Source organism: Elephantulus edwardii, unplaced genomic scaffold (assembly GCF_000299155.1).
Source record: "Elephantulus edwardii isolate Elephantulus edwardi_28Jun2011 unplaced genomic scaffold, EleEdw1.0 scaffold00061, whole genome shotgun sequence".
NCBI classification, from domain to species: Eukaryota; Metazoa; Chordata; class Mammalia; order Macroscelidea; family Macroscelididae; genus Elephantulus; species Elephantulus edwardii.
In genome coordinates, this window is record NW_006399811.1 from 7,359,539 (window position 1) to 7,372,932 (window position 13,394).

Sequence of the window (13,394 nt, forward strand, 5' to 3'; positions counted from 1 at the left end):
CCTGTGCCCATTTTTCAATTGGATTATTTACATTTATCTTGTTGTGGTACTTGAGTATTTTATAAGTTCTAGATATAAGTCCCTTACAGAGAAGTAGTTTTGTAGATGCTTCTGAGGAGAGGTGTGAACTAGCTTTGTCTTTAACACATTGCCACAAATGACGGCAAATGTGTTTCTAAGCATGGTCATCAATTTAAAAAGTGTGCAGCAGTGTGTTAAAAGATGAATGACAGAGCAAAGGCTTCATGCTTTTATCCTTTATGCCACGTGGGCCTACATAGCAACTAACGTTTTTAAAATGCCACAGCTGGACAGGGTGTTTCCATCTTTATGCTCTATAGAGAGTTTGCTTTCCTGATGCGTGTGGACAAGGGAGGTGGAGTGACCGGTGGAGGCCAGTTCAGGTTCTAGGTTATGTGGTGAGAATTGGTGGTTAAGGTTATGAATGAATCCTCCTCCAATCCTGATGTCACATTCTTCTTCACAGAGTCCAGCTTCTTGAATAATTTGCCCAGCATATAGGTTGACTCGGTATGGAGAAAGAATACAACCCTGACACATGCCTTTCTTACAACCTCCTGATGTCTTTCAGTTTGAAAGTGCTACACTTACGCTTACAGTCGTGATATTGCAAAATGGATACTTTTGGAATCAGGAAATGTACCGGCCTCTAAGGGGTTCTCAATACAGAGCTTCTGTGTCCCTAAAGATACGCTACCCTCCCCCAGGCAGTGGTGCTGACGTCAACCAGGAAGCCCATGGAGTGTCAGTGTCCACCAGTGCCTTTATTTTGGGGTCTCATTAAATGAGTGTGATTGCTCAAATCATTGTCCATTGTTGAACTCAATACCCAGCTCCCCTTTTTCAGGGTATACACCTGGTTGGCTCTGCTGTCTTGGCAGGACTCACCCCCACCAAGTGCCATCTCATTAGCTAACTTGTTAAGGAGGAATAGTCTAGAGCACTGATAAGAGACACTGGAATCACTGGGGAAAGTGTAAGGTTTTAGAGGTCATCTCTCAGGTACCAAGGATAAAGACCAAATCCTTTGAATAAAGCCAACTGTAAACTCCACATATGGGTTCCTCTCATGGAAACGAACAGTGCTCCAGAAGAGTATTTCCTGACGCCTCTAAAGCCTGATGATGTTGTGTACCATAGAGTCAGAGCTGACCCATAACTGGCGCTCCAGGAAGTTTTCAGAGACAGTTAATCACGCGGGAGGAGATTGCCCATCCTTCTCCTGCAGAGCGCCTGGCGGCCTCGAAGCATGTGCCTTCGGATTTGCAGCACAGCTTCTTGCCACCAGGCCACCAGAACTCTTCAGCTGATGTGCCAAAGCCTCCATCCATTCAAGTCAGCTATTTAATTCCATGTGCCAGCCTTGTCTTCTGTCCTCTCTTCTCTCTTTACTGTGGTCAAGGGAGCTCTGGTGGCCTAATGGATAAGGCATTGCACTGCCAATCCAAAAGCAGGCAGTTTGAATCCACCAGCTTCTTGGAGGAAGAAAGCTAGGCAGTCTCCTCCTGTGTGGTTGACAGCCTCTGAAAACCTGCTGGAGAGTCACCTATGAGTCCATTCCGGCTGGCAATGAGAGTGAGTGACCATGGTTAGTATTTCAGCTTCATCCGCTCTGCTCACCTTGATGCACTGTCCCTCATGCCCCTGCCTCACAGAAAATCCTTCATTCTTCCCCTGGTCTCCACTGTCTGAGTTAATAGCATTTCCTTTTTTAGAAAAGGGGTGTGGATAGGAACAGGATTACAGTTCCTATAGGCCATTGCAGAAACTTATATACCCACTCCAGAAACCTCACTCCCAGACCCTTCTTATATCTGTAATTGTTTTAAGCTCTTGCTATCCATTAATATCCACTAAAGGAGGTCTGGTGGCATACTGGTAAGAAGCTGTGCTGAAATCCCAAACACAAGCTGTTCAAATCCACCAGCTGCTCCACTGGAGAAGGACGGGTAATACCTTTCAGGGCGATTAAACCGCCTTTGAAAACCCACTGGAGGATCAGTTACGGGTCAGTACTGACTCGATGGCACACAACAATTCATTAATATCTGGCGGTTGGGAACCTTCCCTTACCATAAAAGATTGTCCTTTACAGATTAACTTCCTGAAAACCTGGTCTGACGTGGAACTGGTCAGTTCCGGGAGCTCATGCAGAAGTACTGCTTGTGACCAAGAGCAGATCTTCTTAAGGTGGAAGTACAGCAATCTACCAGACAGAAGAATAAAACTAGAGGACTTTGCTATGTTAATCTAGGACAAGCTGAGATGTGTCACCAAGCTGGAACCCATTCATGGCTGACCCTTCAAGTGGGTTTTCAGAGACTGTGAATTACAGGATAGGAGAGTGCCCAATTTTTTTTCTTCCAGAGAACTGCTAGTGGATTTCAAATGTCAGAAGTACAAGCTGGGTTTAGAAGAGGCTGTGGCACTAGTGATGTTGCAGCTAATGTTAGATCTTGGCTGAAAGCAGAAAGTTTTATTGACTACACAAAGGCATTTGACTGTGTGGATCAGAACAAATTGTGGCCAACCTTGAGAAGAAAGGGAATCCCGGAACACCTGATTGTGCTCATGTGAAACCTATACTTGGGCCAGTAGGCTGTCATCAGAACAGACTGAGGACACACTGCATGGTTCAAAATCAGGAAAGAAGTGCATCTGAAATGTGTCCTTTCTCGGTAACTTTTCAGTCTGTATTCAGAACAGGTAATTTCGGAGGCTGGGCTGGAAGAGGAGGAAGGTGGACTCAGGATTGGAGAAAGATTCATTAATAACCTGCGTTAAGCAGATGACACAACCTTGCTTGCTGAAAATGAGGAGGGACTGAGGCATTTGCTGCAGGTGGTCAAGGACTGCAGTCTTCAATATGAATTGAAGTTCAACATCAAAAACACAAAGATTCTTACCACTAGGCCCATTGGCAGCACCACGAGAGATAGACAGAAGATTGAAACTGTCAACAACTGCATTTTACTTGGATTCACAGTCAACACCCTTGGTGCCAGCAGTCAGGAAATCATGAGACATATTGCAATTGATACGTCTGCAGTCAGGGACTTCCCCAAATTTGAGGAGCAATGATGGAAGTTCTTCAAGGACTAAAGTGAGCCGGATTCAGGCCATGGTTTTTGATCGCTTGCTATATATCTGAGAGCTGGACAATGATTAAGGATGACAGAAGAATTGATGCCTTTGAGCTGGATGTTGGAGAAGAGATCTATCTCATGGATGACCAAAAGAACAAACAATATGTCTTGGAGAAAGTGAAACAAGAGTGCTCCTGGGAGGCAAAGATGATAAGACTCCCATACTTTGGGCATGTTGCTAGAAGAGGCTATTTCTTAGAGAAGGGCATGATGCTTTGAAGGCAGAGGGTCAGCAAAGGAGAGGAAGACCCTCAATAAGGTGGGCATGGTGACTACCACAAGGGCTCTAATGTGTCAGGAAGTGTGGAGATGGCACAGGGTAGGGCAGTATTCAGAGCTGTTGTTCATAGGGTAGCTAAGGGTCACACTTGATGGCACCTAACAATGACTATGTCTTGTTATGTGAGGACTCTCTATGTAGTAGGGAAAGAATAATCCTCCAAGAAAACATTCTGTCCAATTAAATGTGAAACACCTTGAAGGGATTAATTTTTGCTAATCTCAGTAACTATTCTTGCTGTTCTTAAGAGATAGGAACTCTTTAGTTTGACTATATATGTATATATATATATGTATACAACAATGACGACGGCCAAGAGAGAGCTACATTGGCCTAGTGGAAGGAAGCTGTGCTACCAAGCCGAAGGTGGGTGATTGTCATCTGTGGCCCTTGGCCAGGTTCAAATTGTCTTCCTGTCAAACATTCTTCTAGGTGGTATAGCACTGGTCTGTGTGTTGCTGTACAGAGGTAACTCATGGTTGCTGTGATGCTGAAGCCTGTGACAGTGATGTGCCAATCGTGGTAATGGGCACCCATGGTGGACAGTGTTGGCTGGAGCTTCCCGACTAAATCAAGCCTGGAAGCAGGAGTGGCATCCACTTCCAAAATGGCTTGCCTCCGGAAACTCTATGTACGAACAGTGCTCAGGCTGTTTGTTCATAGGGTCGCTATGAGTCGTCTACGACTCGACGGCATTAAACAACAACAACAACAACAACATATGTGTGTGTGTGTGTATATATATATATATATATATATATATATATATATATATATATATATATATATATATATAGCCATGGTCCAGCAACTACCAGAGAACCCTAGAGGATGAAAGTCCTGAAGCCAGCACTGTGACTGGTAGAAGACTATATTATGTGGCTATACCTGTTTAATCTGTTTGAAAAACTTCTTCTCTGGACTTTAACAGTTCCAAGCAATAGATAATAATAACAACTCGAGATTCTGTTTGAAACAAAATCAATAGATAAAGCTAGAAGGTGAGGTAGAGAGAATTTCACTCTTCTACCTAAGCAAGTTTCTATGTTCCCTCTCATCTTCAAGTTACAGAGCAGACCTGCCCTGTTTCCCCCTCAACAATGAGAAGTGTAAATCTCTCAGGGAGAATTGAGACGGGCTCAATCACTCATTCATTGCTATCTAGTCAGAACTGACTCATAACTGACCTTCCAGTGGATACTCAGAGGCTGTAAATCTTCACAAGGAGATTGCCTATGTTTCTGCAGAGGAGTGGCTGGTGGATTTGAACTGCCTGCCTTTGAGTTGACAGTGTGACTACTTACCCACCAGGCTACTCGAACTCCATTGAGGCGTGCTAGATTGTGCCTTAAAATTTAAACTGCACTGCTGTTTCACTGCATTTTGGGGTGCATAGATATCTTATGACATCTTTTAAAAACCCTCAGGTTTTCTTTTACTTTGATCTTTCAAATTGCCCACGCAACTATTTCAGGAAGTTTCTTCAATATCTATCTGTACTAGCCAAGAAAATGCAGAACGTCTCTTCTAGGGTAGAGCTGTTAACACTGAGGCCATTTTTATTAAATCTAGAATTTGGCCAGGAAGTACAGAGAATTTATCTAGAGAATTGCTTTGTTTCTCAAGACGAGAAACCCACCATAAAGAGAAGGTTGCAATAGGCTAGCAAACTAACATTTCTTTAATAATATTTTTAAAGGGAGAAGTATCCTTTTAGTCTGTTGTTGTTGTTATATGCCGTCGAGTCGTTTGCGACTCATAGCGACCCTATGTACAACAGCCCTAAACTCTGCTCTGTCCTGTGCCAATCGCACTGTCTCTGACACTCCCATCCCAATTATCCCAGTCACTGAATCAATCCACCTCATAGAGGGCCTTCCTCTCCTGCGCCGTCCCTCCACCCTCCCAACCATGATGTCCCTCTCCAAGGACTGGTCTCTCCTCACAACATGTCCAAAGTGTGTTTTAGTCTAGGGTAGTTGAAAGAGGGCTCCTAATTAGGCTGGGATATTTTTATCCTCTTAGTCTGTTGTCATTGTTGTCAGATGCCATTCGTTGACTATGACTCTTAGTGACTCTATGAACAACAGGTCTGAACCTTGCCCCATTCTGAGACATCACGCTGGCTGATACCCTTGGGCCCACTGCTACCATCATCCTGCCAATCCGTCAACAGGATTTGCTCTCTCCCTGGCCCTCCATCTTTCCCAGCTTACTGTATTTTTTTCCAAGGACTGGCATCTCCTGATAAATATGCCCAAAGCATGCAAGATAAACTTTTACCATCCTTGCCTCTGCGAGACAAAGTTTTACTATTCTTGCCTCTGATGACAACCTGGTTGCATCTCTTCCAAGACAGATTTGTTTGTGCTTTTGTCAGTCTAGGTATATTCAGTACTTTCCTCCAACAGCACAAATTCAAAGGCTTCAGTTCTTCGGTCTTCCTTCTTCATTGTCTAACTTTCAGACTTAAAGAAAGTTGTTGAAAAGACCATGGTGTTTTTCAGGCACACCTTAGTCTTTAAGCTGATATCTTTGCTCCTCTTTAGCACTTAGGAGAGGTCCTGACAGCAGATCTTCCCAAAGCAACATATCCTTTGTTTTCTTGACTGCTACTACATGGGTGCTGATTGGTGATCCAAATGAAGTAATTTACAGCCTCAATCTTTTCTCTATCATGATGTTGACAGTTGGCTCACTTTGTTTTCTTGATGTTGCATTGTAATCCTTATTGAAGCCTGTAGTCATTGATCTTCTTCAATAAGTACTTCAAGTTTTCTTCATTCTGCAAGCAAGGTGGTGTCAGGAAGATGCATCAACAACCTGTGTTACGCAGATGACACAACCTGGACATGTACCCTGTTGCTGTTATTGTGTGCCTCCAGCAGGTTTTCAGCTGTAGTAAATCACCCAAGAGGAAATTACCCGTTTTTCTCCCTCAGAGAAGCAGCTGGTAGAGTTGAACTATGAGTCTCTGTGTTGGCAATGCAACTCCTTACCACTAAGCCACCAGAACTCCCCAGTGCATAGCCTCAGAAGGGTGGTTTTGAGGACTTGCTCAACAAGTGAAAATTCTTTAACTGTTGGAGTTTGCCTTTCCATCCTGTAATCTATAGCACTCCCTTTTTGTTAGCATAAAAATAGGACCTCTGACATTGTATCAAAGACCACCTTTACAATGAAAAGGAAAGAAAACTCTGTTTTAAACGTTAGCTTTAAGGAATGATAATGGCTTCGTCTACAGGGAGTTGAGCGGCTAACTAAAAAAATGGTCCCTCTCCAGTGGTTTGAATTCACCTCCAGCTCCTGGGGAGAACAGTGTGGAATCCCTTCTTGTGTGATTTATAGCCTCTGAAAACCCTGGAATGTCAGCTATGTGTTCCCATGCCATGACAATGAGGGAGTGACCTGTTCTGGTCCTTGTCTACCATCTTTTCTTTTGCTTTAGCTATACTATCATTCACTCAGTTCTCCCTTAATCCTTGTAGAGTAATGTCATCATGGAGGAGTTGGCGTGAGGGGCTATTTGGTTGTGATGGTAAAGGGAGATTGCTCTGAGGTCATGGTATTTGGGTATGCTTGATTGGAATGTTTGAGCAAGCCAGGCAAATATCTGGGCACAATTCTCTCTGATGAAAAGAAAAATTCTTCACAGTGATGTCTACAATTTCACACCTGATCTCTACAATTGGTGCCTACGCTCTTACGCCTCTTCTAAGAGTTCTCTACAGGGTTTGAAACCTTCAGTCAAGGATGCAGACCTGAAGAGGGTGGAGGGATTCTGCTATGGTTGTCAATGACCACCTTCCCACTGCTACCACCCAGAAGCCCTGCTAAGGGATGGTGGGCCACCAGAACTCACTGAGATGACGTCAGGTGTCCTATTACCACCTGCCCATATTTCTCCACAGAGCAGCTGCTGTATTTGAACCATGTGCCTGTGAGTTGGCAGTGCAACTCCTAACCACTAAGCCACCCGAGCTTCATACCTATTCAACTGTATGCTGAACAAATAACTCACAAAGCCGGACTCTATAAAGAGGAATGTGGCATCAAGAAGGGAGGAAGACTCAGCAGCAGCCTGAATTACACAAATGACACAACTTTGCCTCCTGAAATTGACAATGACTTGAAACACTTGCTGCAGAAGGTCAAGGACTATGGCCTTCGGTGTGGATTACAAGTCAACATTAAGAAAACAAAGATTCTCATCACTGGGCCAATAGACAACATCATGCTAGGTGAAGAAAGGATTAATGTTGTCAGTGACTTAGTCTTGCTTGGATCAACAGTCAACATTCATGGCACCAGCAGTCAGGAGATCAGCAAATGTATCACACTAGGCAAGTTTGCTGTCAGGGACCTCTCCAAAATACTGAAGATAATAATGTTATAATAATGAAATCATAATAATGTCAGTTTAAAGACCAAGGTGCACCTGATCCAGGCCATGATCTTTTAAATCATTGGCTATGCATCTGAGCAATGGATAAGGGTGACAGAAGAATTAATGTCTTTGAGTTGTGGTGTTGGAGAAGAGTTCCATGGACTGCTAAAAAAGCCAAACATGTATCTTGGGGAAAGTGCAGAGTGCTCCGTGGAGGCAAAGATGACTGAGTTTCATCTCTCATAGCTTGAACATGTTTGAAGCTTAAAAAGAGGCATCATGCTTGGAAAGATGGAGGGTCATGAAAAGAGATGAAGTCCCTCAATGAGATGGATTGACAGAGTGACTCCAGCAATGGCCTCAAGTGTGTCAGAGATGAGGATGGTGCAGAATAGGACAAGGTTCAGATCTATTGTTCATAGGGTTACTATGAATCTTACTCAACTGGACGGCACCTAACAACAACAATACAACCGGCTTGGAGCAGCACCTACCAGCAAGGAGGCAGAGGTGACACGTAAGCACCTTTCCTTCTCCCTGGAGTCTTCCTCCAGAACGCTGAGTGTTTTCTACGCCCACAGCTAGAGGAAACCATCCCTCCTCTTTGAGCCCCAGACAGACCGCAGAGCTCCCTGGTGCAGGCAAGGAGTGTGTGGGCAGTCTCCCTCGCGATTGGAAATGATTTCAGGGACTGGGGCATAAGTAAATCAACAGTTAAACCGAGAACTCTAATAAGTCCAGTGCACCTGCCACATTCTGCTACAGGTTTTAAGCAATGCCCCGGAACATGGACAATGAGGAAAATGAAAACTATCTTTGAAATGTTAAGTAGATGCTACCGACTCTGTCCCAACTCTTGACAGTATTGCAATTTCTTCCGTTTTGCAACACTTGACTAATTCCAGGCACATAAATGATAGTAACTTACACTGAATAATTTACTTGGCGCTAGGTCTTATACTTAGCGTGGCTTCTTCATCTTCATCTTCATCTCCGGGGCAGACAGAGGCTGGGAAAGGGGAGGCAGTTCCTGAAGTAACCACTGGATGGCGCAGACGCCGCACTTAGGACCTTACAGCAGCCGACCAGCACCCGAGGCTGAAACCATAAAGTCGCCCTTGGGCACCTCCCGGCTCAGTTTCTGACAAAGTCCCTCCCTTTGCATTCGAGTAACTTTCTTTGCATCAAACGGTTCATGTTCCAAGGCCACAGATTTAACCGCGAATATGCTGAAATGAGAGTAAAGGTGGTGGATGGGGCAAAATGAAGGTGAAGACGTGATGGATGGTCCACATTAGGCCTGTGGCTCATGGGTTTAATGGTTATTTTGCCTCATCCCGGCTTCAGATTCTTGTGCAGATGGATGAGGGAGGGAATGGGGCAGGTGGGTGGGGCTCACACTAAGGAGAGACGGGCTAGGGAAGGGGAGAGGAACTGTGGGGTTTCCACCTCTTCCTTTCTCTCCCACCTTGAGTATCGTTGCTTGGCAACGATTAGGACCAACATCTCAGGAATTTCTCAGGTTCTGACAGGAGCCCACCCTCACACACAGGCTTTCTGACTTGGCCCTTTCTTCCATTCAAACATGGCAGTGAACCACCATCTGCCTGGTTCCAAGTTGGTTTCCTGCTTGTGGGAACGTGCGGTGCTGTAGCAGAAGAAGTCCCTCCCTCCAGCCCACCCCTTTTCTGCAGCCCCTTCCTGGAAAAAAATCATTTAGCGCACACATACTCCTTCAGTCACTGTCTTCTGCTCTGTTGACATGTCCACCTACCTATAGAGCAGGAGCTTAATTAACATTTATTGTCTGCCTTTGTTTAGTTTATAGGTAAAATCACACTTGTGGTCCTCAAGCTGGTTCTGACTCAGAAATCCTCCCTTGGCCCTTTCAAGGCTGAAATCTTTATGTGAGGAACATACCCATTCTCTTCCCATTGACTCGTGATGTTTGGTAAAGAGTACTGAACGGACTGCCAAAAGAATGACTATTTTGGAAGACGTGTTGCCAGAGTGCTCCTTAGAAAGAAGGATGGTGAAGTTTCGTCTCACACACTCTGGCCTGTTAGCAGGAAGGGCCAATCCTTGGGGAAAGACGTGGTTCTAGGAGAGGGTCAGCGAGAAAGAGGATGACTATCAGTGAGGTGGGTTGATAGCGTGACTGTCAGCAGTGGGGCTTGAGCATGGCAGGGCTTATGAGGATGTGTAGGCTAGGACAAGGTTCTGATCTGTTGTTCACAGGGTCGCTATGAATTGTAAGCAACTCTTACAGAACAACTAAGGATTTCAGATGATAATATTAGGGCTTAAGGACACTCAAGAGTCAGAAGTCCTAGTTTATCTCCACCTGATGCACCACTTTGCCCCTGCAAAGTACTTTGTTTCTGTTTCTCCACACTGTCCTGACCACTCTGAACTGTTGACGTTGATCCTTTCCAAAAGTAAGCTCTTTGCAGGGTCAACCTGGACTTCCAGGAAACCTCAAATAACTGTGCAACATTGGATGCGTTCTGCAACAGATGACATTTTCATTTTCTCGCTGTTCTTCTAGAATCTGTATTCTGCAACCACCTCTCTTTTCTTAAATGCAGAAGTTCTGCTCTGAGCCTAAGCCACCCCCTCCACTCTCACCCCCGCTCCTGAGTCCCTGAGCCATGTGAACTCCAAACCTCAGGGCTGTCAATCACACTTCCTTTTTAAATTCTGTCTACCTCTCACAAAACTAAGGGACCAGATACTTTTTAAAAAAAAAATTAGAAAAAATGGCTACATTTTCAAAAAATAAGACCTGCAAGTCTGTGATCTTCTCTGAAGTTCCTTTCCTCCAATATTTTCCCAACTAAGACTCCCATCGTAAGAATAGAAGGTTGGCAGACAACTAAATTATTCTGAGAGTCCTCAAATGAGTATTTCATTATTGCATTTTTAAAAAAATCAGTCTTTTTGTAATTGCCTCGATAAAGCAAGGGCTGGTGTTTGTGCAAATGAGTCAGCACCACCTTCCCGGCTGGTGTCTGCCCTCTAGTAACCCCGTGGGATGAGCACGGGAAAGATTCCTCAGAGAACATTCGTGAGGTGGAAGGCTGACTTCTGGCTCCGGGAACACTCAGAGACAGGAGCTGTAACTAGGTCAGACAGGCCTGTTGTTTTCACATTTCGAGAGAGAAGTGAGAAATGGAAAATGGTTTCTTTACCTTCCCAAACCTCCCAGCAGCACATCCTGGGCCTTGCTCAGAATTTCCTCTGACTTCATGTGCTTAAGGTGTGGGCGCCTGGTTGTAGAGAGTCAGATTGAGAGAAACTGTCTTTTGTGAGGGAAAGGAATATTGTCACAGCCCTGGATGCTAGATGAGGTGAGAAAACCCAGGGAGGGTTGTGACAGAGTTTGAGCTGCTCAGACCCTCTGGATGTCTGAGGGACTAACAAACAATTCAGTCATTTTCAGAAAACTGTATTTGAAGTTAAATTTGAGATGATTGTATTCCAGTATTTAATGGTGCTTTAGGAAAGACATCCCAGTCATACTTTTTCCTGGGATTTTGAGAGGAGCTGCTTAACTTTCTGGACACCTCTCTGCAGTAGCTACAGAAATAACAGTCTGGCTTCATTTGCAATGACTCAGACCTTCCTCTGAGGCAGCTACATACTGTCCCTGGAGTGGACAGGCTGAGCAGAGCAGTGGTCCTGACCACAGGGGGCTAGAACGGGAGGCCCCGCAGTCCCAGTTAAGTGTCTCAGGGGACTGGCTTTTCCACCTTAATTGTGAGGACTTGCTGAGTGCCAAGTGTTCCATTTCCATTTCTTGAACTGGACATCATTCCTGTTGTTGAGAACCATCCAGTCACAATCGACCCATAGCTGACCCTCAGGTGGGTTTTCAGAGGCAGTGAATCAAATGGGAGGAGATCGTTCATCCTTCTCCTGTGGAGCAGCTGGTAAATTTGAACCGTGTGCCTCCAGGATTGCAGTGCCACTACATCACTCCTAGGAGCTACCCAATTCTATAAGCTCAGAATAAAGAAAGGGAGCTGAGGAAAGCTGAGAGACTGGATCAATCACGACGGGATACCACTTCACCCCTACTCAAAACATAGCTCACACTCATTGCCGTTGAGTCAGAACCAACTCAAAGCTGACCCTCCAGCAGGTTTTCAGAGGTTGTAAATTGCCAGGAAGGAGACTGCCTTTCTGTCTCCTGTGGAGCAGGTAGTGGATTCATACTGCCTGCCTTTGGGTTGTCAGAACAACTCCTGACTCACTAGGCTGCCAGAACTCCCTCTGCGATAGTCCTATCACAAAAAACAAAACAAAACAAAACCCAAACAAACCAAACCAACAGGAAATGACAAATGCCAATGAGAGTGGAAGGAGTCCCAGTAGCATAATGGGTTATTACATGTTGGGCTGCTAACCCAAAGGTAAATGGTTTGATTCTACCAACTGCTCCATGGGAGAAAGATGAGGCTATCTTCTCCTATTCTGTTTTGTAGTCTTAGATATTGAATGGAGGGTCACTGTGAGTCAGAATCAACTCAACTGTAGTGGGTTGGGGTTGGGTTTCCTTAGCTGATAAGGTTATGAAATGGCAATGCTACTGTGGAAAACTGGAGGAAAGACCCTAAAAAAGTTAATTATCAAACTACCAAAGGCCTGGCAATTTCACTGCTAGGTATATGCCTGAAACACTTGTAGATTTTCATATAGGGACTCAAACAGATACTTGTACATCAATCTTCCTTGCTGCATTCTTTGCAATAGTCAAATGGTGACCACAACCTAATTGTTCATCAACAGGTAAATCTCTTGCTTCATAACTGATACTTCTTTGGGTTTCTGAGGGTGTAAATCACACAAGAGTAGATTGATCTTTGTGTTGGCAGCACCGCTCCCCACAGACTATGCCACCAGAGCTTCCTAACAGATAAATAGAAAAACAAAATTGAGATACACACACTGAAATATTTTTCAGCCATAAAAAAATACTTAGATGCATGATGTTTTTGTCTCAGATAAGTGACACAAACAAACATGACAAACAGTGTATGAGTCCACTTAGTTGAAATATTTAGAAAAGAAAAAGGCACAGATATAGAAAATAGATAAGTTGCTTAACATGGACTGGGGCGCAGGTTGAAGAGTAGGGAGCTGTTGCTTAATAGGCACTGAGTTTATGTTTTGGGTGATAAAGAGAGTTTGGAGAAAGATAGTAGAATTGGTTCCACAACACTGTGTATGCAAGTCATGCCATGAACAGTATATTTAAACATTGCTGTAATTTTAAAAGAAGACTGGCCCAAGCCACAATCTCCTATTGAATGTATCCCCTCCCTCACCGGGATATCTCCGGTACCTAGGACAGCAAAGGCCCTTGGTAAGGACGTGTGAGATAGAAGAGGGCTTGGGGAACCTACGCAGGTTTTATGAGCCACAGTTACACTCTGCCAGGAAGTCACACTGTCAATAGTTGAACCACAACTGTAACTACCAACTTTCTCATTGCAGAATCAAGAAAGTTGTGTCCCTAGGTCAATCAGTGATGGTGTTATGGTCTAAATTAAAGACC